Source organism: Ovis canadensis, chromosome 16, assembly GCF_042477335.2.
Source record: "Ovis canadensis isolate MfBH-ARS-UI-01 breed Bighorn chromosome 16, ARS-UI_OviCan_v2, whole genome shotgun sequence".
Taxonomy (NCBI): Eukaryota; Metazoa; Chordata; class Mammalia; order Artiodactyla; family Bovidae; genus Ovis; species Ovis canadensis.
This window is the reverse complement of record NC_091260.1, coordinates 712,416-737,012: the sequence shown is the minus strand read 5'-3', so window position 1 is coordinate 737,012 and position 24,597 is coordinate 712,416.

Sequence of the window (24,597 nt, the reverse complement as noted above, 5' to 3'; positions counted from 1 at the left end):
TGAGCTGGGACACACAGAGGCAGGCCCCAAACAGCTACACACGTCTCTGCTGGGGAGGAGAGCGCTAGGGAAGCTACGTGTGTGAGGCAGCTGCTGGGCTCCCAGGGAGTCAGTCTTCGGGTGTGCGGGCCTGCAGACCCCAGCCAGGGGTCCTGGGAGCCTGGTGCACTGCAGGCTCTCAGCACTGGGGCTCTGAGTCTGGGCGTCCAAGCAACCGCTGGAGGAGCCCTGCACTAGCCATTTCCTTCGCTCACACAGAGCTCTTCCTGCTGGAGCCCTTGGCAGTGTGCTAGCCACCGGCCCCTAAGCCCTCCCCAAGGAGGCCTGGGGCCTAGGTGCAAAGGCAAGGCAGGAGCGGAGCTGAGGCCAGGAAGGCGCCAGTGGCGTCTCCCAGCCGCGCGCAGCCTGCTCCTTCCTGGGAAGGAAGCCTAGCAGCGAGGCAAGTCTGGAAAAAGCTCGCCCACGGCAGAGCAGCCTCGCGCCAGCAACTCTGCCAGATCGGGCCTCTGAGCAGGGCTGGAGCTCTGCCGTCCAGGAGGCGCACTCGGCTCCAGCCAAGTAGAGCTTGAGCCAAACGAGGCTGGGCTTCCTCTTCTTCCCTCGAGGAGCCTCGCCTCGCCGCCAGCTGTTCACTCGGCTTCCAGGTGGGGGCGCTCTGCGCCTCCTGCAGGTCTTGGCTCAGGGGCTGGGTGCCCTGAGCTGGGACTGTGGGGGGGGAGCCCAGGCACGCAGGGGCAGGCCCCAACCAGCTGCACACGTCTCTGCTGGGAGGAGAGCGTTAGGGAAGCTACGTGTGTGAGGCAGCTGCTGGGCGCCCAGGGAGTCAGCCTCCGGGTGTGCGGGGCTGCAGACCCCAGCCAGGGGCCCTGGGAGCCTGGTGCACTCCGTGCGGCACTGAGTCTGGGCGGCCAAGCTACCGCTGGAGGAGCCCTGCACTAGCCCCTTCCTTCGCTCACACAGAGCTCTTCCTGCTGGAGCCCTTGGCAGTGTGCAAGCCACCGGCCCCTAAGCCCTCCCCAAGGACGCCTGGGGCCTAGGTGCAAAGGCAAGGCAGGAAAGGAGCTGAGGCCAGAAAGGCGCCAGTGGCGTTTTCCAGCCTCGCGCAGCCTGCTGCTTCCTGGGAAGGAAGCCTAGCAGCGAGGCAAGTCTGGGCAAGGCTCGCCCAGGGCAGAGCAGCCTCGCGCCAGCAACTCTGCCAGATCGGGCTTCTGAGCAGAGCTGGAGCTCTGCCGTCCTGGAGGCGCACTCGGCTCCAGCCAAGTAGGGCTTGAGCCAAACGAGGCTGGGCTGCCTCTTCTTCCCTCGAGGAGGCTCCCCTCTCCGCCAGCTGTTCACTCGGCTTCCAGGTGGGGGCGCTCTGCGCCTCCTGCAGGTCTTGGCTCAGGGGCTGCCTGCCCTGAGCTGGGGCTGTGGGCTGGAGTCCAGGCACGCAGGGGCAGGCCCAACCAGCTGCACACGTCTCTGCTGGGGAGGAGAGCCCTAGGGAAGCTATGTGTGTGAGGCAGCTGCTGGGCGCCCAGGGAGTCAGCCTCCGGGTGTGCGGGGCTGCAGACCCCAGCCAGGGACCCTGGGAGCCTGGTGCACTCCAGGCTCTCAGCACTGGGGCGCTGAGTCTGGGCTGCCAAGCAACCGCTGGAGGAGCCCTGCACTAGCCCTTCCCTTCCCTCGCACAGAGCTCTTCCTGCTTTGGCCATTGGCAGTGTGCAAGCCACCGGCCCCTAAGCCCTCCGTAAGGATGCCTGGGACCTAGGTGCAAAGGCAAGGCAGGAGCGGAGCTTTGGCCAGGAAGGCGCCAGTGGCGTCTCCCAGCCTCGCACAGCCAGCTCCTTTCTGGGCAGGAAGCCTAGCAGCGAGGCAAGTCTGGGCAAGGCTCGCCCAGGGCAGCGCAGCCTCGCGCCAGCAACTCTGCCAGATCGGGCCTCTGAGCAGAGTTGGAGCTCTGCCGTCCTGGAGGCGCACTCGGCTCCAGCCAAGTAGGGCTTGAGCCAAACGAGGCTGGGCTGCCTCTTCTTCCCTCGAGGAGGCTCCCCTCTCCGCCAGCTGTTCACTCGGCTTCCAGGTGGGGGCGCTCTGCGCCTCCTGCAGGTCTTGGCTCAGGGGCTGCTTGCCCTGAGCTGGGGCTGTGGGCGGGAGCCCAGGCACGCAGGGGCAGGCCCAACCAGCTGCACACGTCTCTGCTGGGGAGGAGAGCCCTAGGGAAGCTATGTGTGTGAGGCAGCTGCTGGGCGCCCAGCGAGTCAGCCTCCTGGTGTGCGGGGCTGCAGACCCCAGCCAGGGACCCTGGGAGCCTGGTGCACTGCAGGCTCTCAGCATTGGGGCTCTTAGTCTGGGGGGCCAAGCAACCGCTGGAGGAGCCCTGCACTAGCCATTTCCTTCGCTCACACAGAGCTCTTCCTGCTGGAGCCCTTGGCAGTGTGCTAGCCACCGGCCCCTAAGCCCTCCCCAAGGAGGCCTGGGGCCTAGGTTCAAAGGCAAGGCAGGAGCGGAGCTGAGGCCAGGAAGGCGCCAGTGGCGTCTCCCAGCCGCGCGCAGCCTGCTCCTTCCTTGGAAGGAAGCCTAGCAGTGAGGCAAGTCTGGAAAAAGCTCGCCCAGGGCAGAGGAGCCTCGCGCCAGCAACTCTGCCAGATCGGGCCTCTGAGCAGGGCTGGAGCTCTGCCGTCCTGGAGGCGCACTCGGCTCCAGCCAAGTATAGCTTGAGCCAGACGAGGCTGGGCTTCCTCTTCTTCCCTCGAGGAGCCTCGCCTCCCCGCCAGCTGTTCACTCGGCTTCCAGGTCGGGGCGCTCTGCGCCTCCTGCAGGTCTTGTCTCAGGGGCTGGGTGCCCTGAGCTGGGACTGTGGGGGGGAGCCCAGGCACGCAGGGGCAGGCCCCAACCAGCTGCACACGTTTCTGCTAGGGAGGAGAGCGCTAGGGAAGCTACGTGTGTGAGGCAGCTGCTGGGCGCCCAGGGAGTCAGCCTCCGGGTGTGCGGGGCTGCAGACCCCAGCCAGGGACCCTGGGAGCCTGGTGCACTCCGTGCGGCGCTGAGTCTGGGCGGCCAAGCAACCGCTTGAGGAGCCCTGCACTAGCCCTTTCCTTCGCTCACACAGAGCTCTTCCTGCTGGAGCCCTTGGCAGTGTGCAAGCCACCGGCCCCTAAGCCCTCCCCAAGGACGCCTGGGGCCTAGGTGCAAAGGCAAGGCAGGAGCGGAGCTGAGGGCAGAAAGGCGCCAGTGGGGTTTCCCAGCCTCGTGCAGCTTGCTCTTTCTTGGGAAGGAAGCCTAGCAGCGAGGCAAGTCTGGGCAAGGCTCGCCCAGGGCAGAGCAGCCTCGCGCCAGCAACTCTGCCAGATCGGGCCTCTGAGCAGAGTGGAGCTCTGCCGTCCTGGAGGCGCACTCGGCTCCAGCCAAGTAAGGCTTGAGCCAAACGAGGCTGGGCTGCCTCTTCTTCCCTCGAGGAGGCTCCCCTCTCCGCCAGCTGTTCACTCGGCTTCCAGGTGGGGGCGCTCTGCGCCTCCCACAGGTCTTGGCTCAGGGGCTGCTTGCCCTGAGCTGGGGCTGTGGGCGGGAGCCCAGGCACGCAGGGGCAGGCCCCAACCAGCTGCACACCTCTCTGCTGGGGAGGAGAGCGCTAGGGAAGCTACGTGTGTGAGGCAGCTGCTGGGCGCCCAGGGAGTCAGCCTCCGGGTGTGCGGGGCTGCAGACCCCAGCCAGGGACCCTGGGAGCCTGGTGCACTCCAGGCTCTCAGCACTGGGGCGCTGAGTCTGGGCTGCCAAGCAACCGCTGGAGGAGCCCTGCACTAGCCCTTCCCTTCCCTCGCACAGAGCTCTTCCTGCTGGGGCCATTGGCAGTGTGCAAGCCACCGGCCCCTAAGCCCTCCGTAAGGATGCCTGGGACCTAGGTGCAAAGGCAAGGCAGGAGCGGAGCTTTGGCCAGGAAGGCGCCAGTGGCGTCTCCCAGCCTCGCACAGCCACCTCCTTCCTGGGCAGGAAGCCTAGCAGCGAGGCAAGTCTGGGCAAGGCTCGCCCAGGGCAGCGCAGCCTCACGCCAGCAACTCTGCCAGATCGGGCCTCTGAGCAGAGCTGGAGCTCTGCCGTCCTGGAGGCGCACTCGGCTCCAGCCAAGTAGGACTTGAGCCAAACGAGGCTGGGCTGCCTCTTCTTCCCTCGAGGAGGCTCGCCTCCCCGCCAGCTGTTCACTCGGCTTCCAGGTGGGGGCGCTTTGCGCTTCCTGCAGGTCTTGGCTCAGGGGCTGCTTGCCCTGAGCAGGGTCTGTGGGCGGGAGCCCAGGCACGCAGGGGCAGGCCCTAACCAGCTGCACACGTCTCTGCTGGGGAGGAGAGCGCTAGGGAAGCTACGTGTGTGAGGCAGCTGCTGGGCGCCCAGGGAGTCAGCCTCCGGGTGTGCGGGGCTGCAGACCCCAGCCAGGGGCCCTGGGAGCCTGGTGCACTCCGTGGGGGGATGAGTCTGGGCCGCAAGGCAACCGCTGGAGGAGCCCTGCACTAGCCCTTTCTTCCCTCGCACAGAGATCTTCCTGCTGGAGCCCTTGGCAGTGTGCAAGCCACCAGCCCTAAGCCCTCCCAAAGGACGCCTGGGGCCTAGGTGCAAAGGCAAGGCAGGAGCGGAGCTGAGGCCAGGAAGGCGCCAGTGGCGTCTCCCAGCCTCGCGCAGCCTGCTCCTTCCTGGGCAGGAAGCCTAGCAGCGAGGCAAGTCTGGGCAAGGCTCGCCCAGGGCAGAGCAGCCTCGCGCCAGCAACTCTGATAGATCGGGCCTCTGAGCAGAGCTGGAGCTCTGCCGTCCTGGAGGCGCACTCGGCTCCAGCCAAGTAGGGCTTGAGCCAAACGAGGCTGGGCTACCTCTTCTTCCCTCGAGGAGGCTCGCCTACCCACCAGCTGTTCACTCGGCTTCCAGGTGAGGGCGCTCTGCGCCTCCTGCAAGGCTTGCCTCAGGGGCTGCTTGCCCTGAGCTGGGGCTGTGGGTGGGAGCCCAGGCACGCAGGGGCAGGCCCCAACCAGCTGCACACATCTCTGCTGGGGAGGAGAGCGCTAGGGAAGCTACGTGTGTGAGGCAGCTGCTGGGCGCCCAGGGAGTCAGCCTCCGGGTGTGCGGGGCTGCAGACCCCAGCCAGGGGCCCTGGGAGCCTGGTGCACTCCATGGGGGGATGAGTCTGGGCCGCCAGGCAACCGCTGGAGGAGCCCTGCACTAGCCCTTCCCTTCCCTCGCACAGAGCTCTTCCTGCTGGAGCCCTTGGCAGTTACAAGCCACCGGCCCCTAAGAGCTCCCCAAGAACGCCTGGGGCCTACGTGCAAAGGCAAGGCAGGAGAGGAGCTGAGGCGAGGAAGGAGCCAGTGGCGTCTCCCAGCCTCGCGCAGCCTGCTCCTTCCTGGGCAGGAAGCCTAGCAGCGAGGCAAGTCTGGGCAAGGCTCGCCCTGGGCAGGGCAGCCTCGCGCCAGCAACTCTGCCATATCGGGCCTCTGAGCAGAGCTGGAGCTCTGCCGTCCTGGAGGCGCACTCGGCTCCAGCCAAGTAGGGCTTGAGCCAAACGAGGCTGGGCTGCCTCTTCTTCCCTCGAGGAGGCTCGCCTACCCACCAGCTGTTCACTCGGCTTCCAGGTGAGGGCGCTCTGCGCCTCCTGCAAGGCTTGCCTCAGGGGCTGCTTGCCCTGAGCTGGGGCTGTGGGCGGGAGCCCAGGCACGCAGGGGCAGGCCCCAACCAGCTGCACACATCTCTGCTGGGGAGGAGAGAGCTAGGGAAGCTACGTGTGTGAGGCAGCTGCTGGGCGCCCAGGGAGTCAGCCTCCGGGTGTACGGGGCTGCAGACCCCAGCCAGGGGCTCTGGGAGCCTGGTGCACTCCGTGGGGGGATGAGTCTGGGCCGCCAGGCAACCGCTGGAGGAGCCCTGCACTAGCCCTTACTTCCCTCGCACAGAGATCTTCCTGCTGGAGCCCTTGGCAGTGTGCAAGCCACCGGCCCCTAAGCCCTCCCAAAGGACGCCTGGGGCCTAGGTGCAAAGGCAAGGCAGGAGCGGAGCTGAGGCCAGGAAGGCGCCAGTGGCGTCTCCCAGCCTCGCGCAGCCTGCTCCTTCCTGGGCAGGAAGCCTAGCAGCGAGGCAAGTCTGGGCAAGGCTCGCCCAGGGCAGAGCAGCCTCGCGCCAGCAACTCTGCCAGATCGGGCCTCTGAGCAGAGCTGGAGCTCTGCCGTCCTGGAGGCGCACTCGGCTCCAGCCAAGAAGGGCTTGAGCCAAACGAGGCTGGAATGCCTCTTCTTCCCTCGAGGAGGCTCGCCTCCCCACCAGCTGTTCACTCGGCTTCCAGCTGAGGGCGCTCTGCGACTCCTGCATGGCTTGCCTCAGTGGCTGCTTGCCCTGAGCTGGGGCTGTGGGTGGGAGCCCAGGCACGCAGGGGCAGGCCCAACCAGCTGCACACATCTCTGCTGGGGAGGAGAGCGCTAGGGAAGCTACGTGTGTGAGGCAGCTGCTGGGCGCCCAGGGAGTCAGCCTCCGGGTGTGCGGGGCTGCAGACCCCAGCCAGGGGCCCTGGGAGCCTGGTGCACTCCGTGGGGGGATGAGTCTGGGCCGCCAGGCAACCGCTGGAGGAGCCCTGCACTAGCCCTTACTTCCCTCGCACAGAGATCTTCCTGCTGGAGCCCTTGGCAGTGTGCAAGCCACCCGCCCCTAAGCCCTCCCAAAGGACGCCTGGGGCCTAGGTGCAAAGGCAAGGCAGGAGCGGAGCTGAGGCCAGGAAGGCGCCAGTGGCGTCTCCCAGCCTCGCGCAGCCTGCTCCTTCCTGGGCAGGAAGCCTAGCAGCGAGGCAAGTCTGGGTAAGGCTCGCCCAGGGCAGAGCAGCCTCGCGCCAGCAACTCTGCCAGATCGGGCCTCTGAGCAGAGCTGGAGCTCTGCCGTCCTGGAGGCGCACTCGGCTCCAGCCAAGTAGGGCTTGAGCCAAACGAGGCTGGGCTGCCTCTTCTTCCCTCGATGAGGCTCGCCTCCCCGCCAGCTGTTCACTCGGTTTCCAGGTGGGGACGCTCTGCGCCTCCTGCAGGTTTTGGCTCAGGGGCAGCTTGCTCTGAGCTGGGACACACAGAGGCAGGCCCCAAACAGCTACACACGTCTCTGCTGGGGAGGAGAGCGCTAGGGAAGCTACGTGTGTGAGGCAGCTGCTGGGCTCCCAGGGAGTCAGTCTTCGGGTGTGCGGGCCTGCAGACCCCAGCCAGGGGTCCTGGGAGCCTGGTGCACTGCAGGCTCTCAGCACTGGGGCTCTGAGTCTGGGCGTCCAAGCAACCGCTGGAGGAGCCCTGCACTAGCCATTTCCTTCGCTCACACAGAGCTCTTCCTGCTGGAGCCCTTGGCAGTGTGCTAGCCACCGGCCCCTAAGCCCTCCCCAAGGAGGCCTGGGGCCTAGGTGCAAAGGCAAGGCAGGAGCGGAGCTGAGGCCAGGAAGGCGCCAGTGGCGTCTCCCAGCCACGCGCAGCCTGCTCCTTCCTGGGAAGGAAGCCTAGCAGCGAGGCAAGTCTGGAAAAAGCTCGCCCACGGCAGAGCAGCCTCTCGCCAGCAACTCTGCCAGATCGGGCCTCTGAGCAGGGCTGGAGCTCTGCCGTCCAGGAGGCGCACTCGGGTCCAGCCAAGTAGAGCTTGAGCCAAACGAGGCTGGGCTTCCTCTTCTTCCCTCGAGGAGCCTCGCCTCCCCGCCAGCTGTTCACTCGGCTTCCAGGTGGGGGCGCTCTGCGCCTCCTGCAGGTCTTGGCTCAGGGGCTGGGTGCCCTGAGCTGGGACTGTGGGGGGGAGCCCAGGCACGCAGGGGCAGGCCCCAACCAGCTGCACACGTCTCTGCTGGGGAGGAGAGCGCTAGGGAAGCTACGTGTGTGAGGCAGCTGCTGGGCGCCCAGGGAGTCAGCCTCCGGGTGTGCGGGGCTGCAGACCCCAGCCAGGGGCCCTGGGAGCCTGGTGCACTCCGTGCGGCACTGAGTCTGGGCGGCCAAGCTACCGCTGGAGGAGCCCTGCACTAGCCCCTTCCTTCGCTCACACAGAGCTCTTCCTGCTGGAGCCCTTGGCAGTGTGCAAGCCACCGGCCCCTAAGCCCTCCCCAAGGACGCCTGGGGCCTAGGTGCAAAGGCAAGGCAGGAAAGGAGCTGAGGCCAGAAAGGCGCCAGTGGCGTTTTCCAGCCTCGCGCAGCCTGCTGCTTCCTGGGAAGGAAGCCTAGCAGCGAGGCAAGTCTGGGCAAGGCTCGCCCAGGGCAGAGCAGCCTCGCGCCAGCAACTCTGCCAGATCGGGCTTCTGAGCAGAGCTGGAGCTCTGCCGTCCTGGAGGCGCACTCGGCTCCAGCCAAGTAGGGCTTGAGCCAAACGAGGCTGGGCTGCCTCTTCTTCCCTCGAGGAGGCTCCCCTCTCCGCCAGCTGTTCACTCGGCTTCCAGGTGGGGGCGCTCTGCGCCTCCTGCAGGTCTTGGCTCAGGGGCTGCCTGCCCTGAGCTGGGGCTGTGGGCTGGAGTCCAGGCACGCAGGGGCAGGCCCAACCAGCTGCACACGTCTCTGCTGGGGAGGAGAGCCCTAGGGAAGCTATGTGTGTGAGGCAGCTGCTGGGCGCCCAGGGAGTCAGCCTCCGGGTGTGCGGGGCTGCAGACCCCAGCCAGGGACCCTGGGAGCCTGGTGCACTCCAGGCTCTCAGCACTGGGGCGCTGAGTCTGGGCTGCCAAGCAACCGCTGGAGGAGCCCTGCACTAGCCCTTCCTTTCCCTCGCACAGAGCTCTTCCTGCTTTGGCCATTGGCAGTGTGGAAGCCACCGGCCCCTAAGCCCTCCGTAAGGATGCCTGGGACCTAGGTGCAAAGGCAAGGCAGGAGCGGAGCTTTGGCCAGGAAGGCGCCAGTGGCGTCTCCCAGCCTCGCACAGCCAGCTCCTTTCTGGGCAGGAAGCCTAGCAGCGAGGCAAGTCTGGAAAAAGCTCGCCCAGGGCAGAGGAGCCTCGCGCCAGCAACTCTGCCAGATCGGGCCTCTAAGCAGGGCTGGAGCTCTGCCGTCCTGGAGGCTCACTCGGCTCCAGCCAAGTATAGCTTGAGCCAGACGAGGCTGGGCTTCCTCTTCTTCCCTCGAGGAGGCTCGCCTCCCCGCCAGCTGTTCACTCGGCTTCCAGGTCGGGGCGCTCTGCGCCTCCTGCATGTCTTGTCTCAGGGGCTGGGTGCCCTGAGCTGGGACTGTGGGGGGGAGCCCAGGCACGCAGGGGCAGGCCCCAACCAGCTGCACACGTTTCTGCTAGGGAGGAGAGCGCTAGGGAAGCTACGTGTGTGAGGCAGCTGCTGGGCGCCCAGGGAGTCAGCCTCCGGGTGTGCGGGGCTGCAGACCCCAGCCAGGGACCCTGGGAGCCTGGTGCACTCCGTGCGGCGCTGAGTCTGGGCGGCCAAGCAACCGCTTGAGGAGCCCTGCACTAGCCCTTTCCTTCGCTCACACAGAGCTCTTCCTGCTGGAGCCCTTGGCAGTGTGCAAGCCACCGGCCCCTAAGCCCTCCCCAAGGACGCCTGGGGCCTAGGTGCAAAGGCAAGGCAGGAGCGGAGCTGAGGGCAGAAAGGCGCCAGTGGGGTTTCCCAGCCTCGTGCAGCTTGCTCTTTCTTGGGAAGGAAGCCTAGCAGCGAGGCAAGTCTGGGCAAGGCTCGCCCAGGGCAGAGCAGCCTCGCGCCAGCAACTCTGCCAGATCGGGCCTCTGAGCAGAGCTGGAGCTCTGCCGTCCTGGAGGCGCACTCGGCTCCAGCCAAGTAAGGCTTGAGCCAAACGAGGCTGGGCTGCCTCTTCTTCCCTCGAGGAGGCTCCCCTCTCCGCCAGCTGTTCACTCGGCTTCCAGGTGGGGGCGCTCTGCGCCTCCCACAGGTCTTGGCTCAGGGGCTGCTTGCCCTGAGCTGGGGCTGTGGGCGGGAGCCCAGGCACGCAGGGGCAGGCCCCAACCAGCTGCACACGTCTCTGCTGGGGAGGAGAGCGCTAGGGAAGCTACGTGTGTGAGGCAGCTGCTGGGCGCCCAGGGAGTCAGCCTCCGGGTGTGCGGGGCTGCAGACCCCAGCCAGGGACCCTGGGAGCCTGGTGCACTCCAGGCTCTCAGCACTGGGGCGCTGAGTCTGGGCTGCCAAGCAACCGCTGGAGGAGCCCTGCACTAGCCCTTCCCTTCCCTCGCACAGAGCTCTTCCTGCTGGGGCCATTGGCAGTGTGCAAGCCACCGGCCCCTAAGCCCTCCCCAAGGAGGCCTGGGACCTAGGTGCAAAGGCAAGGCAGGAGTGGAGCTTTGGCCAGGAAGGCGCCAGTGGCGTCTCCCAGCCTCGCACAGCCACCTCCTTCCTGGGCAGGAAGCCTAGCAGCGAGGCAAGTCTGGGCAAGGCTCGCCCAGGGCAGCGCAGCCTCACGCCAGCCACTCTGCCAGATCGGGCCTCTGAGCAGAGCTGGAGCTCTGCCGTCCTGGAGGCGCACTCGGCTCCAGCCAAGTAGGACTTGAGCCAAACGAGGCTGGGCTGCCTCTTCTTCCCTCGAGGAGGCTCGCCTCCCCGCCAGCTGTTCACTCGGCTTCCAGGTGGGGGCGCTTTGCGCTTCCTGCAGGTCTTGGCTCAGGGGCTGCTTGCCCTGAGCAGGGTCTGTGGGCGGGAGCCCAGGCACGAAGGGGCAGGCCCTAACCAGCTGCACACGTCCCTGCTGGGGAGGAGAGCGCTAGGGAAGCTACGTGTGTGAGGCAGCTGCTGGGCGCCCAGGGAGTCAGCCTCCGGGTGTGCGGGGCTGCAGACCCTAGCCAGGGGCCCTGGGAGCATGGTGCACTCCGTGCGGCACTGAGTCTGGGCGGCCAAGCTACCGCTGGAGGAGTCCTGCACTAGCCCCTTCCTTCGCTCACACAGAGCACTTCCTGCTGGAGCCCGTGGCAGTGTGCAAGCCACCGGCCCCTAAGCCCTCCCCAAGGACGCCTGGGGCCTAGGTGCAAAGGCAAGGCAGGAACGGAGCTGAGGCCAGAAAGGCGCCAGTGGTGTTTTCCAGCCTCGCGCAGCCTGCTCTTTCCTGGGAAGGAAGCCTAGCAGCGAGGCAAGTCTGGGAAAGGCTCGCCCAGGGCAGAGCAGCCTCGCGCCAGCACCTCTGCCAGATCGGGCCTCTGAGCAGAGCTGGAGCTCTGCCGTCCTGGAGGCGCACTCGGCTCCAGCCAAGTAGGGCTTGAGCCAAACGAGGCTGGGCTGCCTCTTCTTCCCTCGAGGAGGCTCCCCTCTCCGCCAGCTGTTCACTCGGCTTCCAGGTGGGGGCGCTCTGCGCCTCCTGCAGGTCTTGGCTCAGGGGCTGCTTGCCCTGAGCTGGGGCTGTGGGCGGGAGCCCAAGCACGCAGGGGCAGGCACCAACGAGCTGCACACGTCTCTGCTGGGGAGGAGAGCGCTAGGGAAGCTACGTGTGTGAGGCAGCTGCTGGGCGCCCAGCGAGTCAGCCTCCTGGTGTGCGGGGCTGCAGACCCCAGCCAGGGAACCTGGGAGCCTGGTGCACTGCAGGCTCTCAGCACTGGGGCTCTTAGTCTGGGCGGCCAAGCAACCGCTGGAGGAGCCCTGCACTAGCCATTTCCTTCGCTCACACAGAGCTCTTCCTGCTGGAGCCCTTGGGAGTGTGCTAGCCACCGGGCCCTAAGCCCTCCCCAAGGAGGCCTGGGGCCTAGGTGCAAAGGCAAGGCAGGAGCGGAGCTGAGGCCAGGAAGGCGCCAGTGGCGTCTCCCAGCCTCGCGCAGCCTGCTCTTTCCTGGGCAGGAAGACTAGCAGCGAGGCAAGTCTGGGCAAGGCTCGCCCAGGGCAGAGAAGCCTCGCGCCAGCAACTCTGCCAGATCAGACCTCTGAGCAGAGCTGGAGCTCTGCCGTCCTGGAGGCGCACTCGGCTCCAGCCAAGTAGGGCTTGAGCCAAACGAGGCTGGGCTGCCTCTTCTTCCCTCGAGGAGGCTCGCCTCCCCGACAGCTGTTCACTCGGCTTCCAGATGGGGGCGCTCTGCGCCTCCTGCAGGTCTTGGCTCAGGGGCTGCTTGCCCTGAGCTGGGGCTGTGGGCGGGAGCCCAGGCACGCAGGGGCAGGCCCCAACCAGCTGCACACGTCTCTGCTGGGGAGCAGAGCGCTAGGGAAGCTACGTGTGTGAGGCAGCTGCTGGGCGCCCAGGGAGTCAGCCTCCGGTTGTGCGGGGCTGCAGTCCCCATCCAGGGGCCCTGGGAGCCTGGGGCACTCCCTGCAGCGCTGAGCCTGGGCGGCCAAGCAACCGCTGGAGGAGCCCTTCACTGGACCTTCCCTTCCCTCGCACAGAGCTCTTCCTGCTGGAGCCCTTGGCAGTGTGCAAGCCACCGGCCCCTAAGCCCTCCCCAAGGACGCCTGGGGCCTAGCTGCAAAGGTAAGGCAGGAGCGGAGCTGAGGCCAGGAAGGCGCCAGTGGCGTCTCCCAGCCTCGCGCAGCCTGCTCCTTCCTGGGCAGGAAGCCTAGCAGCGATGCAAGTCTGGGCAAGGCTCGCCCAGGGCAGAGCAGCCTCGCGCCAGCAACTCTGCCAGATCGGGCTTCTGAGCAGAGCTGGAGCTCTGCCGTCCTGGAGGCGCACTCGGCTCCAGCCAAGTAGGGCTTGAGCCAAACGAGGCTGGGCTGCCTCTTCTTCCCTCGAGGAGGCTCCCCTCTCCGCCAGCTGTTCACTCGGCTTCCAGGTGGGGGCGCTCTGCGCCTCCTGCAGGTCTTGGCTCAGGGGCTGCCTGCCCTGAGCTGGGGCTGTGGGCTGGAGTCCAGGCACGCAGGGGCAGGCCCAACCAGCTGCACACGTCTCTGCTGGGGAGGAGAGCCCTAGGGAAGCTATGTGTGTGAGGCAGCTGCTGGGCGCCCAGGGAGTCAGCCTCCGGGTGTGCGGGGCTGCAGACCCCAGCCAGGGACCCTGGGAGCCTGGTGCACTCCAGGCTCTCAGCACTGGGGCGCTGAGTCTGGGCTGCCAAGCAACCGCTGGAGGAGCCCTGCACTAGCCCTTCCTTTCCCTCGCACAGAGCTCTTCCTGCTTTGGCCATTGGCAGTGTGCAAGCCACCGGCCCCTAAGCCCTCCGTAAGGATGCCTGGGACCTAGGTGCAAAGGCAAGGCAGGAGCGGAGCTTTGGCCAGGAAGGCGCCAGTGGCGTCTCCCAGCCTCGCACAGCCAGCTCCTTTCTGGGCAGGAAGCCTAGCAGCGAGGCAAGTCTGGAAAAAGCTCGCCCAGGGCAGAGGAGCCTCGCGCCAGCAACTCTGCCAGATCGGGCCTCTAAGCAGGGCTGGAGCTCTGCCGTCCTGGAGGCTCACTCGGCTCCAGCCAAGTATAGCTTGAGCCAGACGAGGCTGGGCTTCCTCTTCTTCCCTCGAGGAGGCTCGCCTCCCCGCCAGCTGTTCACTCGGCTTCCAGGTCGGGGCGCTCTGCGCCTCCTGCATGTCTTGTCTCAGGGGCTGGGTGCCCTGAGCTGGGACTGTGGGGGGGAGCCCAGGCACGCAGGAGCAGGCCCCAACCAGCTGCACACGTTTCTGCTAGGGAGGAGAGCGCTAGGGAAGCTACGTGTGTGAGGCAGCTGCTGGGCGCCCAGGGAGTCAGCCTCCGGGTGTGCGGGGCTGCAGACCCCAGCCAGGGACCCTGGGAGCCTTGTGCACTCCGTGCGGCGCTGAGTCTGGGCGGCCAAGCAACCGCTTGAGGAGCCCTGCACTAGCCCTTTCCTTCGCTCACACAGAGCTCTTCCTGCTGGAGCCCTTGGCAGTGTGCAAGCCACCGGCCCCTAAGCCCTCCCCAAGGACGCCTGGGGCCTAGGTGCAAAGGCAAGGCAGGAGCGGAGCTGAGGGCAGAAAGGCGCCAGTGGGGTTTCCCAGCCTCGTGCAGCTTGCTCTTTCTTGGGAAGGAAGCCTAGCAGCGAGGCAAGTCTGGGCAAGGCTCGCCCAGGGCAGAGCAGCCTCGCGCCAGCAACTCTGCCAGATCGGGCCTCTGAGCAGAGCTGGAGCTCTGCCGTCCTGGAGGCGCACTCGGCTCCAGCCAAGTAAGGCTTGAGCCAAACGAGGCTGGGCTGCCTCTTCTTCCCTCGAGGAGGCTCCCCTCTCCGCCAGCTGTTCACTCGGCTTCCAGGTGGGGGCGCTCTGCGCCTCCCACAGGTCTTGGCTCAGGGGCTGCTTGCCCTGAGCTGGGGCTGTGGGCGGGAGCCCAGGCACGCAGGGGCAGGCCCCAACCAGCTGCACACGTCTCTGCTGGGGAGGAGAGCGCTAGGGAAGCTACGTGTGTGAGGCAGCTGCTGGGCGCCCAGGGAGTCAGCCTCCGGGTGTGCGGGGCTGCAGACCCCAGCCAGGGACCCTGGGAGCCTGGTGCACTCCAGGCTCTCAGCACTGGGGCGCTGAGTCTGGGCTGCCAAGCAACCGCTGGAGGAGCCCTGCACTAGCCCTTCCCTTCCCTCGCACAGAGCTCTTCCTGCTGGAGCCCTTGGCAGTGTGCAAGCCACCGGCCCCTAAGCCCTCCCCAAGGACGCCTGGGGCCTAGGTGCAAAGGCAAGGCAGGAGCGGAGCTGAGGCCAGGAAGGCGCCAGTGGCGTCTCCCAGCCTCGCGCAGCCTGCTCCTTCCTGGGCAGGAAGCCTAGCAGCGAGGCAAGTCTGGGCAAGGCTCGCCCAGGGCAGAGCAGCCTCGCGCCAGCAACTCTGCCAGATCGGGCCTCTGAGCAGAGCTGGAGCTCTGCCGTCCTGGAGGCGCACTCGGCTCCAGCCAAGTAGGGCTTGAGCCAAACGAGGCTGGGCTGCCTCTTCTTCTTTCGAGGAGGCTCGCCTCCCCGCCAGCTGTTCACTCGGCTTCCAGGTGGGGGCGCTCTTCGCCTCCTGCAGGTCTTGGCTCAGCGGCTGCTTGCCCTGAGCTGGGGCTGTGCACAGGAACCCAGGCACGCAGGGGCAGGCCCCAACCAGCTGCACACGTCTCTGCTGGGGAGGAGAGCGCTAGGGAAGCTACGTGTGTGAGGCAGCTGCTGGGCGCCCAGGGAGTCAGCCTCCGGGTGTGCGGGGCTGCAGACCCCAGCCAGGGGCCCTGGGAGCCTGGTGAACTCCGTGCGGCGCTGAGTCTGGCCGGCCAAGCAACCGCTGGAGGAGCCCTGCACTAGCCCTTCCCTTCCCTCGCACAGAGCTCTTCCTGCTGGAGCCCTTGGCAGTGTGCAAGCCACCGGCCCCTAAGCCCTCCCCAAGGACGCCTGGGGCCTAGGTGCAAAGGCAAGGCAGGAGCGGAGCTGAGGCCAGGAAGGCGCCAGTGGCGTCTCCCAGCCTCGCGCAGCCTGCTCCTTCCTGGGCAGGAAGCCTAGCAGCGAGGCAAGTCTGGGCAAGGCTCGCCCAGGGCAGAGCAGCCTCGCGCCAGCAACTCTGCCAGATCGGGCCTCTGAGCAGAGCTGGAGCTCTGCCGTCCTGGAGGCGCACTCGGCTCCAGCCAAGTAGGGCTTGAGCCAAACGAGGCTGGGCTGCCTCTTCTTCTTTCGAGGAGGCTCGCCTCCCCGCCATCTGTTCACTCGGCTTCCAGGTGGGGGCGCTCTTCGCCTCCTGCAGGTCTTGGCTCAGCGGCTGCTTGCCCTGAGCTGGGGCTGTGCACACGAGCCCAGGCACGCAGGGGCAGGCCCCAACCAGCTGCACACGTCTCTGCTGGGGAGGAGAGCGCTAGGGAAGCTACGTGTGTGAGGCAGATTCTGGGCGCCCAGGGAGTCAGCCTCCGGGTGTGCGGGGCTGCAGACCCCAGCCAGGGGCCCTGGGAGCCTGGTGCACTCCGTGCCGAGCTGAGTCTGGGCGGCCAAGCAACCGCTGGTGGAGCCCTGCACTAGCCATTCCCTTCCCTCGCACAGAGCTTTTCCTGCTGGAGCCCTTGGCAGTGTGCAAGCCACCGGCCCCTAAGCCCTCCCCAAGGACGCCTGGAGCCTAGGTGCAAAGGCAAGGCAGGAGCGGAGCTGAGGCCAGGAAGGCGCCAGTGGCGTCTCCCAGCCTCGCGCAGCCTGCTCCTTCCTGGGAAGGAAGCCTAGCAGCGAGGCAAGTCTGGGCAAGGCTCGCCCAGGGCAGAGCAGCCTCGCGCCAGCAACTCTGCCAGATCGGGCCTCTAAGCAGAGCAGGAGCTCTGCCGTCCTGGAGGCGCACTCGGCTCCAGCCAAGTAGGGCTTGAGCCAAACGAGGCTGGGTTGCCTCTTCTTCCCTCGAGGAGGCTCGCCTCCCCACCAGCTGTTCACTCGGCTTCCAGGTGGGGGCGTTCTGCGCCTCCTGCAGGTCTTGGCTCAGGGGCTGCTTGCCCTGAGCTGGGGCTGTGGGCGGGAGCCCAGGCACGCAGGGGAAGGCCCCAACCAGCTGCACACGTCTCTGCTGGGGAGGAGAGCGCTAGGGAAGCTACGTGTGTGAGGCAGCTGCTGGGCGCCCAGGGAGTCAGCCTCCGGGTGTGCGGGGCTGCAGACCCCAGCCAGGGGCCGTGGGAGCCTGGTGAACTCCGTGCGGCGCTGAGTCTGGGCGGCCAAGCATCCGCTGGAGGAGCCCTGCACTAGCCCTTCCCTTCCCTCGCACAGAGCTCTTCCTGCTGGAGCCCTTGGCAGTGTGCAAGCCACCCGCCCCTCAGCCCTCCACAAGGACGCCTGGAGCCTAGGTGCAAAGGCAAGGCAGGAGCGGAGCTGAGGCCAGGAAGGCGCCAGTGGCGTCTCCCAGCCTCGCGCAGCCTGCTCCTTCCTGGGCAGGAAGCCTTGCAGCGAGGCAAGTCTGGGCAAGGCTCTCCCAGGGCAGAGCAGCCTCGCGCCAGCAACTCTGCCAGATCGGGCCTCTAAGCAGAGCAGGAGCTCTGCTGTCCTGGAGGCGCACTCGGATCCAGCCAAGTAGGGCTTGAGCCAAACGAGGCTGGGCTGCCTCTTCTTCTCTCGAGGAAGCTCGCCTCCCCGCCAGCTGTTCACTCGGCTTCCAGGTGGGGCCGCTCTGCGCCTCCTGCAGGTCTTGGCTCAGGGGCTGCTTGCCCTGAGCTGGGGCTGTGCACAGGAACCCAGGCACGCAGGGGCAGGCCGCAACCAGCTGCACACCTCTCTGCTGGGGAGGAGAGCGCTAGGGAAGCTACGTGTGTGAGGCAGCTGCTGGGCGCCCAGGGAGTCAGCCTCCGGGTGTTCGGGGCTGCAGACCCCAGCCAGGGGCCCTGGGAGCCTGGTGCACTCCGTGCCGAGCTGAGTCTGGGGGGCCAAGCAACCGCTGGAGGAGACCTGAACTAGCCCTTCCTTTCCCTCGCACAGAGCTCTTCCTGCTGGAGCCCTTGGCAGTGTGCAAGCCACCGGCCCCTAAGCCCTCCCCAAGGACGCCTGGGGCCTAGGTGCAAAGGTAAGGCAGGAGCGGAGCTGAGGCCAGGAAGGCGCCAGTGGCGTCTCCCAGCCTCGCGCAGCCTGCTCCTTCCTGGGCAGGAAGCCTAGCAGCGAGGCAAGTCTGGGCAAGGCTCGCCCAGGGCAGAGCAGCCTCGCGCCAGCAACTCTGCCAGATCGGGCCTCTAAGCAGAGCAGGAGCTCTGCTGTCCTGGAGGCGCACTCGGCTCCAGCCAAGTAGGGCTTGAGCCAAACGAGGCGGGGCTGCCTCTTCTTCCCTCGAGGAGGCTCGCCTCCCCGCCAGCTGTTCACTCGGCTTCCAGGTGGGGTCGCTCTGCGCCTCCTGCAGGTCTTGGCTCAGGGGCTGCTTGCCCTGAGCTGGGGCTGTGCACAGGAACCCAGGCACGCCGGGGCAGGCCGCAACCAGCTGCACACGTCTCTGCTGGGGAGGAGAGCGCTAGGGAAGCTACGTGTGTGAGGCAGCTGCTGGGCGCCCAGGGAGTCAGCCTCCGGGTGTGCGGGGCTGCAGACCCCAGCCAGGGGCCCTGGGAGCCTGGTGAACTCCGTGCGGCGCTGAGTCTGGCCGGCCAAGCAACCGCTGGAGGAGCCCTGCACTAGCCCTTCCCTTCCCTCGCACAGAGCTCTTCCTGCTGGAGCCCTTGGCAGTGTGCAAGCCACCGGCCCCTAAGCCCTCCCCAAGGAGGCCTGGGGCCTAGGTGCAAAGGCAAGGCAGGAGAGGAGCTGAGGCCAGGAAGGCACCAGTGGCGTCTCCCAGCCTCTCGCAGCCTGCTCCTTCCTGGGCAGGAAGCCTAGCAGCGAGGCAAGTCTGGGCAAGGCTCGCCCAGGGCAGAGCAGCCTCGCGCCAGCAACTCTGCCAGATCGGGCCTCTGAGCAGAGCAGGAGCTCTGCTGTCCTGGAGCCGCACTCGGCTCCAGCCAAGTAGGGCTTGAGCCAAACGAGGCTGGGCTGCCTCTTCTTCCCTCGAGGAGGCTCGCCTCCCCGCCAGCTGTTCACTCGGCTTCCAGGTGGGGGCGCTCTGCTCCTCCTGCAGGTCTTGGCTCAGGGGCTGTTTGCCCTGAGCTGGGGCTGTGCACAGGAACCCAGGCACGCAGGGGCAGGCCGCAACCAGCTGCACACGTCTCTGCTGGGGAGGAGAGCGCTAGGGAAGCTACGTGTGTGAGGCAGCTGCTGGGCGCCCAGGGAGTCAGCCTCCGGGTGTGCGGGGCTGCAGACCCCAGCCAGGGGCCCTGGGAGCCTGGTGCACTCCGTGCGGCGCTGAGTCTGGGCGGCCAAGCAACCGCTGGAGGAGCCCTGCACTAGCCCTTCCCTTCCCTCGCACAGAGCTCTTCCTGCTGGAGCCCTTGGCAGTGTGCAAGCCACCGGCCCCTAAGCCCTCCCCAAGGACGCCTGGGGCCTAGGTGCAAAGGCAAGGCAGGAGCGGAGCTGAGGCCAGGAAGGCACCAGTGGCGTCTCCCAGCCTCGCGCAGCCTGCTCCTTCCTGGGCAGGAAGCCTAGCAGCGAGGCAAGTCTGGGCAAGGCTCGCCCAGGGCAGAGCAGCCTCGCGCCAGCAACTCTGCCAGATCGGGCCTCTGAGCAGAGCTGGAGCTCTGCCGTCCTGGAGGCGCACTCGGCTCAAGCCAAGTAGGGCTTGAGCCAAACGAGGCTGGGCTGCCTCTTCTTCCCTCGAGGAGGTTCGCCTCCGTGCCAGCTGTTCACTCGGCTTCCAGGTGGGGGCGCTCTGCGCCTCCTGCAGGTCTTGGCTCAGGGGCTGCTTGCCCTGAGCTGGGGCTGTGGGCGGGAGCCCAGGCTCGCAGGGGAAGGCCCCAACCAGCTGCACACGTCTCTGCTGGGGAGGAGAGCGCTAGGGAAGCTACGTGTGTGAGGCAGCTGCTGGGCGCCCAGGGAGTCAGCCTCCGGGTGTGCGGGGCTGCAGACCCCAGCCAGGGGCCCTGGGAGCCTGGTGAACTCCGTGCGGCGCTGAGTCTGGCCGGCCAAGCAACCGCTGGAGGAGCCCTGCACTAGCCCTTCCCTTCCCTCGCACAGAGCTCTTCCTGCTGGAGCCCTTGGCAGTGTGCAAGCCACCGGCCCCTAAGCCCTCCCCAAGGACGCCTGGGGCCTAGGTGCAAAGGCAAGGCAGGAGCGGAGCTGAGGCCAGGAAGGCGCCAGTGGCGTCTCCCAGCCTCGCGCAGCCTGCTCCTTCCTGGGCAGGAAGCCTAGCAGCGAGGCAACTCTGGGCAAGGCTCGCCCAGGGCAGAGCAGCCTCGCGCCAGCAACTCTGCCAGATCGGGCCTCTGAGCAGAGCTGGAGCTCTGCCGTCCTGGAGGCGCACTCGGCTCCAGCCAAGTAGGGCTTGAGCCAAACGAGGCTGGGCTGCCTCTTCTTCTTTCGAGGAGGCTCGCCTCCCCGCCAGCTGTTCACTCGGCTTCCAGGTGGGGGCGCTCTTCGCCTCCTGCAGGTCTTGGCTCAGCGGCTGCTTGCCCTGAGCTGGGGCTGTGCACACGAGCCCAGGCACGCAGGGGCAGGCCCCAACCAGCTGCACACGTCTCTGCTGGGGAGGAGAGTGCTAGGGAAGCTACGTGTGTGAGGCAGCTGCTGGGCGCCCAGGGAGTCAGCCTCCGGGTGTGCGGGGCTGCAGACCCCAGCCAGGGGCCCTGGGAGCCTGGTGAACTCCGTGCGGCGCTGAGTCTGGCCGGCCAAGCAACCGCTGGAGGAGCCCTGCACTAGCCCTTCCCTTCCCTCGCACAGAGCTCTTCCTGCTGGAGCCCTTGGCAGTGTGCAAGCCACCGGCCCCTAAGCCCTCCCCAAGGACGCCTGGGGCCTAGGTGCAAAGGCAAGGCAGGAGCGGAGCTGAGGCCAGGAAGGCGCCAGTGGCGTCTCCCAGCCTCGCGCAGCCTGCTCCTTCCTGGGCAGGAAGCCTAGCAGCGAGGCAAGTCTGGGCAAGGCTCGCCCAGGGCAGAGCAGCCTCGCGCCAGCAACTCTGCCAGATCGGGCCTCTGAGCAGAGCTGGAGCTCTGCCGTCCTGGAGGCGCACTCGGCTCCAGCCAAGTAGGGCTTGAGCCAAACGAGGCTGGGCTGCCTCTTCTTCTTTCGAGGAGGCTCGCCTCCCCGCCAGCTGTTCACTCGGCTTCCAGGTGGGGGCGCTCTTCGCCTCCTGCAGGTCTTGGCTCAGCGGCTGCTTGCCCTGAGCTGGGGCTGTGCACACGAGCCCAGGCACGCAGGGGCAGGCCCCAACCAGCTGCACACGTCTCTGCTGGGGAGGAGAGCGCTAGGGAAGCTACGTGTGTGAGGCAGATTCTGGGCGCCCAGGGAGTCAGCCTCCGGGTGTGCGGGGCTGCAGACCCCAGCCAGGGGCCCTGGGAGCCTGGTGCACTCCGTGCCGAGCTGAGTCTGGGCGGCCAAGCAACCGCTGGTGGAGCCCTGCACTAGCCCTTCCCTTCCCTCGCACAGAGCTTTTCCTGCTGGAGCCCTTGGCAGTGTGCAAGCCACCGGCCCCTAAGCCCTCCCCAAGGACGCCTGGAGCCTAGGTGCAAAGGCAAGGCAGGAGCGGAGCTGAGGCCAGGAAGGCACCACTGGCGTCTCCCAGCCTCGCGCAGCCTGCTCCTTCCTGGGAAGGAAGCCTAGCAGCGAGGCAAGTCTGGGCAAGGCTCGCCCAGGGCAGAGCAGCCTCGCGCCAGCAACTCTGCCAGATCGGGCCTCTAAGCAGAGCAGGAGCTCTGCCGTCCTGGAGGCGCACTCGGCTCCAGCCAAGTAGGGCTTGAGCCAAACGAGGCTGGGTTGCCTCTTCTTCCCTCGAGGAGGCTCGCCTCCCCACCAGCTGTTCACTCGGCTTCCAGGTGGGGGCGTTCTGCGCCTCCTGCAGGTCTTGGCTCAGGGGCTGCTTGCCCTGAGCTGGGGCTGTGGGCGGGAGCCCAGGCACGCAGGGGAAGGCCCCAACCAGCTGCACACGTCTCTGCTGGGGAGGAGAGCGCTAGGGAAGCTACGTGTGTGAGGCAGCTGCTGGGCGCCCAGGGAGTCAGCCTCCGGGTGTTCGGGGCTGCAGACCCCAGCCAGGGGCCCTGGGAGCCTGGTGCACTCCGTGCCGAGCTGAGTCTGGGGGGCCAAGCAACCGCTGGAGGAGACCTGAACTAGCCCTTCCTTTCCCTCGCACAGAGCTCTTCCTGCTGGAGCCCTTGGCAGTGTGCAAGCCACCGGCCCCTAAGCCCTCCCCAAGGACGCCTGGGGCCTAGGTGCAAAGGTAAGGCAGGAGCGGAGCTGAGGCCAGGAAGGCGCCAGTGGCGTCTCCCAGCCTCGCGCAGCCTGCTCCTTCCTGGGCAGGAAGCCTAGCAGCGAGGCAAGTCTGGGCAAGGCTCGCCCAGGGCAGAGCAGCCTCGCGCCAGCAACTCTGCCAGATCGGGCCTCTGAGCAGAGCTGGAGCTCTGCCGTCCTGGAGGCGCACTCGGCTCCAGCCAAGTAGGGCTTGAGCCAAACGAGGCTGGGCTGCCTCCTCTTCCCTCGAGGAGGCTCGCCTCCCCGCCAGCTGTTCACTCGGCTTCCAGGTGGGGGCGCTCTTCGCCTCCTGCAGGTCTTGGCTCAGGGGCTGCTTGCCCTGAGCTGGGGCTGTGCACAGGAGCCCAGGCACGCAGGGGCAGGCCCCAACCAGCTGCACACGTCTCTGCTGGGGAGGAGAGCGCTAGGGAAGCTACGTGTGTGAGGCAGCTGCTGGGCGCCCAGGGAGTCAGCCTCCGGGTGTGCGGGGCTGCAGACCCCAGCCAGGGGCCCTGGGAGCCTGGTCCACTCCGTGCCGAGCTGAGTCTGGGCGGCCAAGCAACCGCTGGAGGAGCCCTGCACTAGCCCTTCCCTTCCCTCGCACAGAGCTCTTCCTGCTGGAGCCCTTGGCAGTGTGCAAGCCACCGGCCCCTAAGCCCTCCCCAAGGACGCCTGGGGCCTAGGTGCAAAGGCAAGGCAGGAGCGGAGCTGAGGCCAGGAAGGCGCCAGTGGCGTCTCCCAGCCTCGCGCAGCCTGCTCCTTCCTGGGCAGGAAGCCTAGCAGCGAGGCAAGTCTGGGCAAGGCTCGCCCAGGGCAGAGCAGCCTCGCGCCAGCAACTCTGCCAGATCGGGCCTCTGAGCAGAGCTGGAGCTCTGCCGTCCTGGAGGCGCACTCGGCTCCAGCCAAGTAGGGCTTGAGCCAAACGAGGCTGGGCTGCCTCTTCTTCTTTCGAGGAGGCTCGCCTCCCCGCCAGCTGTTCACTCGGCTTCCAGGTGGGGGCGCTCTTCGCCTCCTGCAGGTCTTGGCTCAGCGGCTGCTTGCCCTGAGCTGGGGCTGTGCACACGAGCCCAGGCACGCAGGGGCAGGCCCCAACCAGCTGCACACGTCTCTGCTGGGGAGGAGAGCGCTAGGGAAGCTACGTGTGTGAGGCAGATTCTGGGCGCCCAGGGAGTCAGCCTCCGGGTGTGCGGGGCTGCAGACCCCAGCCAGGGGCCCTGGGAGCCTGGTGCACTCCGTGCCGAGCTGAGTCTGGGCGGCCAAGCAACCGCTGGTGGAGCCCTGCACTAGCCCTTCCCTTCCCTCGCACAGAGCTTTTCCTGCTGGAGCCCTTGGCAGTGTGCAAGCCACCGGCCCCAAAGCCCTCCCCAAGGACGCCTGGAGCCTAGGTGCAAAGGCAAGGCAGGAGCGGAGCTGAGGCCAGGAAGGCACCACTGGCGTCTCCCAGCCTCGCGCAGCCTGCTCCTTCCTGGGAAGGAAGCCTAGCAGCGAGGCAAGTCTGGGCAAGGCTCGCCCAGGGCAGAGCAGCCTCGCGCCAGCAACTCTGCCAGATCGGGCCTCTAAGCAGAGCAGGAGCTCTGCCGTCCTGGAGGCGCACTCGGCTCCAGCCAAGTAGGGCTTGAGCCAAACGAGGCTGGGTTGCCTCTTCTTCCCTCGAGGAGGCTCGCCTCCCCACCAGCTGTTCACTCGGCTTCCAGGTGGGGGCGTTCTGCGCCTCCTGCAGGTCTTGGCTCAGGGGCTGCTTGCCCTGAGCTGGGGCTGTGGGCGGGAGCCCAGGCACGCAGGGGAAGGCCCCAACCAGCTGCACACGTCTCTGCTGGGGAGGAGAGCGCTAGGGAAGCTACGTGTGTGAGGCAGCTGCTGGGCGCCCAGGGAGTCAGCCTCCGGGTGGTCGGGGCTGCAGACCCCAGCCAGGGGCCCTGGGAGCCTGGTGCACTCCGTGCCGAGCTGAGTCTGGGGGGCCAAGCAACCGCTGGAGGAGACCTGAACTAGCCCTTCCTTTCCCTCGCACAGAGCTCTTCCTGCTGGAGCCCTTGGCAGTGTGCAAGCCACCGGCCCCTAAGCCCTCCCCAAGGACGCCTGGGGCCTAGGTGCAAAGGTAAGGCAGGAGCGGAGCTGAGGCCAGGAAGGCGCCAGTGGCGTCTCCCAGCCTCGCGCAGCCTGCTCCTTCCTGGGCAGGAAGCCTAGCAGCGAGGCAAGTCTGGGCAAGGCTCGCCCAGGGCAGAGCAGCCTCGCGCCAGCAACTCTGCCAGATCGGGCCTCTGAGCAGAGCTGGAGCTCTGCCGTCCTGGAGGCGCACTCGGCTCCAGCCAAGTAGGGCTTGAGCCAAACGAGGCTGGGCTGCCTCCTCTTCCCTCGAGGAGGCTCGCCTCCCCGCCAGCTGTTCACTCGGCTTCCAGGTGGGGGCGCTCTTCGCCTCCTGCAGGTCTTGGCTCAGGGGCTGCTTGCCCTGAGCTGGGGCTGTGCACAGGAGCCCAGGCACGCAGGGGCAGGCCCCAACCAGCTGCACACGTCTCTGCTGGGGAGGAGAGCGCTAGGGAAGCTACGTGTGTGAGGCAGCTGCTGGGCGCCCAGGGAGTCAGCCTCCGGGTGTGCGGGGCTGCAGACCCCAGCCAGGGGCCCTGGGAGCCTGGTCCACTCCGTGCCGAGCTGAGTCTGGGCGGCCAAGCAACCGCTGGAGGAGCCCTGCACTAGCCCTTCCCTTCCCTCGCACAGAGCTCTTCCTGCTGGAGCCCTTGGCAGTGTGCAAGCCACCGGCCCCTCAGCCCTCCCCAAGGACGCCTGGGGCCTAGGTGCAAAGGCAAGGCAGGAGCGGAGCTGAGGCCAGGAAGGCACCACTGGCGTCTCCCAGCCTCGCGCAGCCTGCTCCTTCCTGGGCAGGAAGCCTAGCAGCGAGGCAAGTCTGGGCAAGGCTCGCCCAGGGCAGAGCAGCCTCGCGCCAGCAACTCTGCCAGATCGGGCCTCTGAGCAGAGCTGGAGCTCTGCCGTCCTGGAGGCGCACTCGGCTCCAGCCAAGTAGGGCGTGAGACAAACGAGGCTGGGCTGCCTCTTCTTCCCTCGAGGAGGCTTGCCTCCCCACCAGCTGTTCACTCGGCTTCCAGGTGGGGG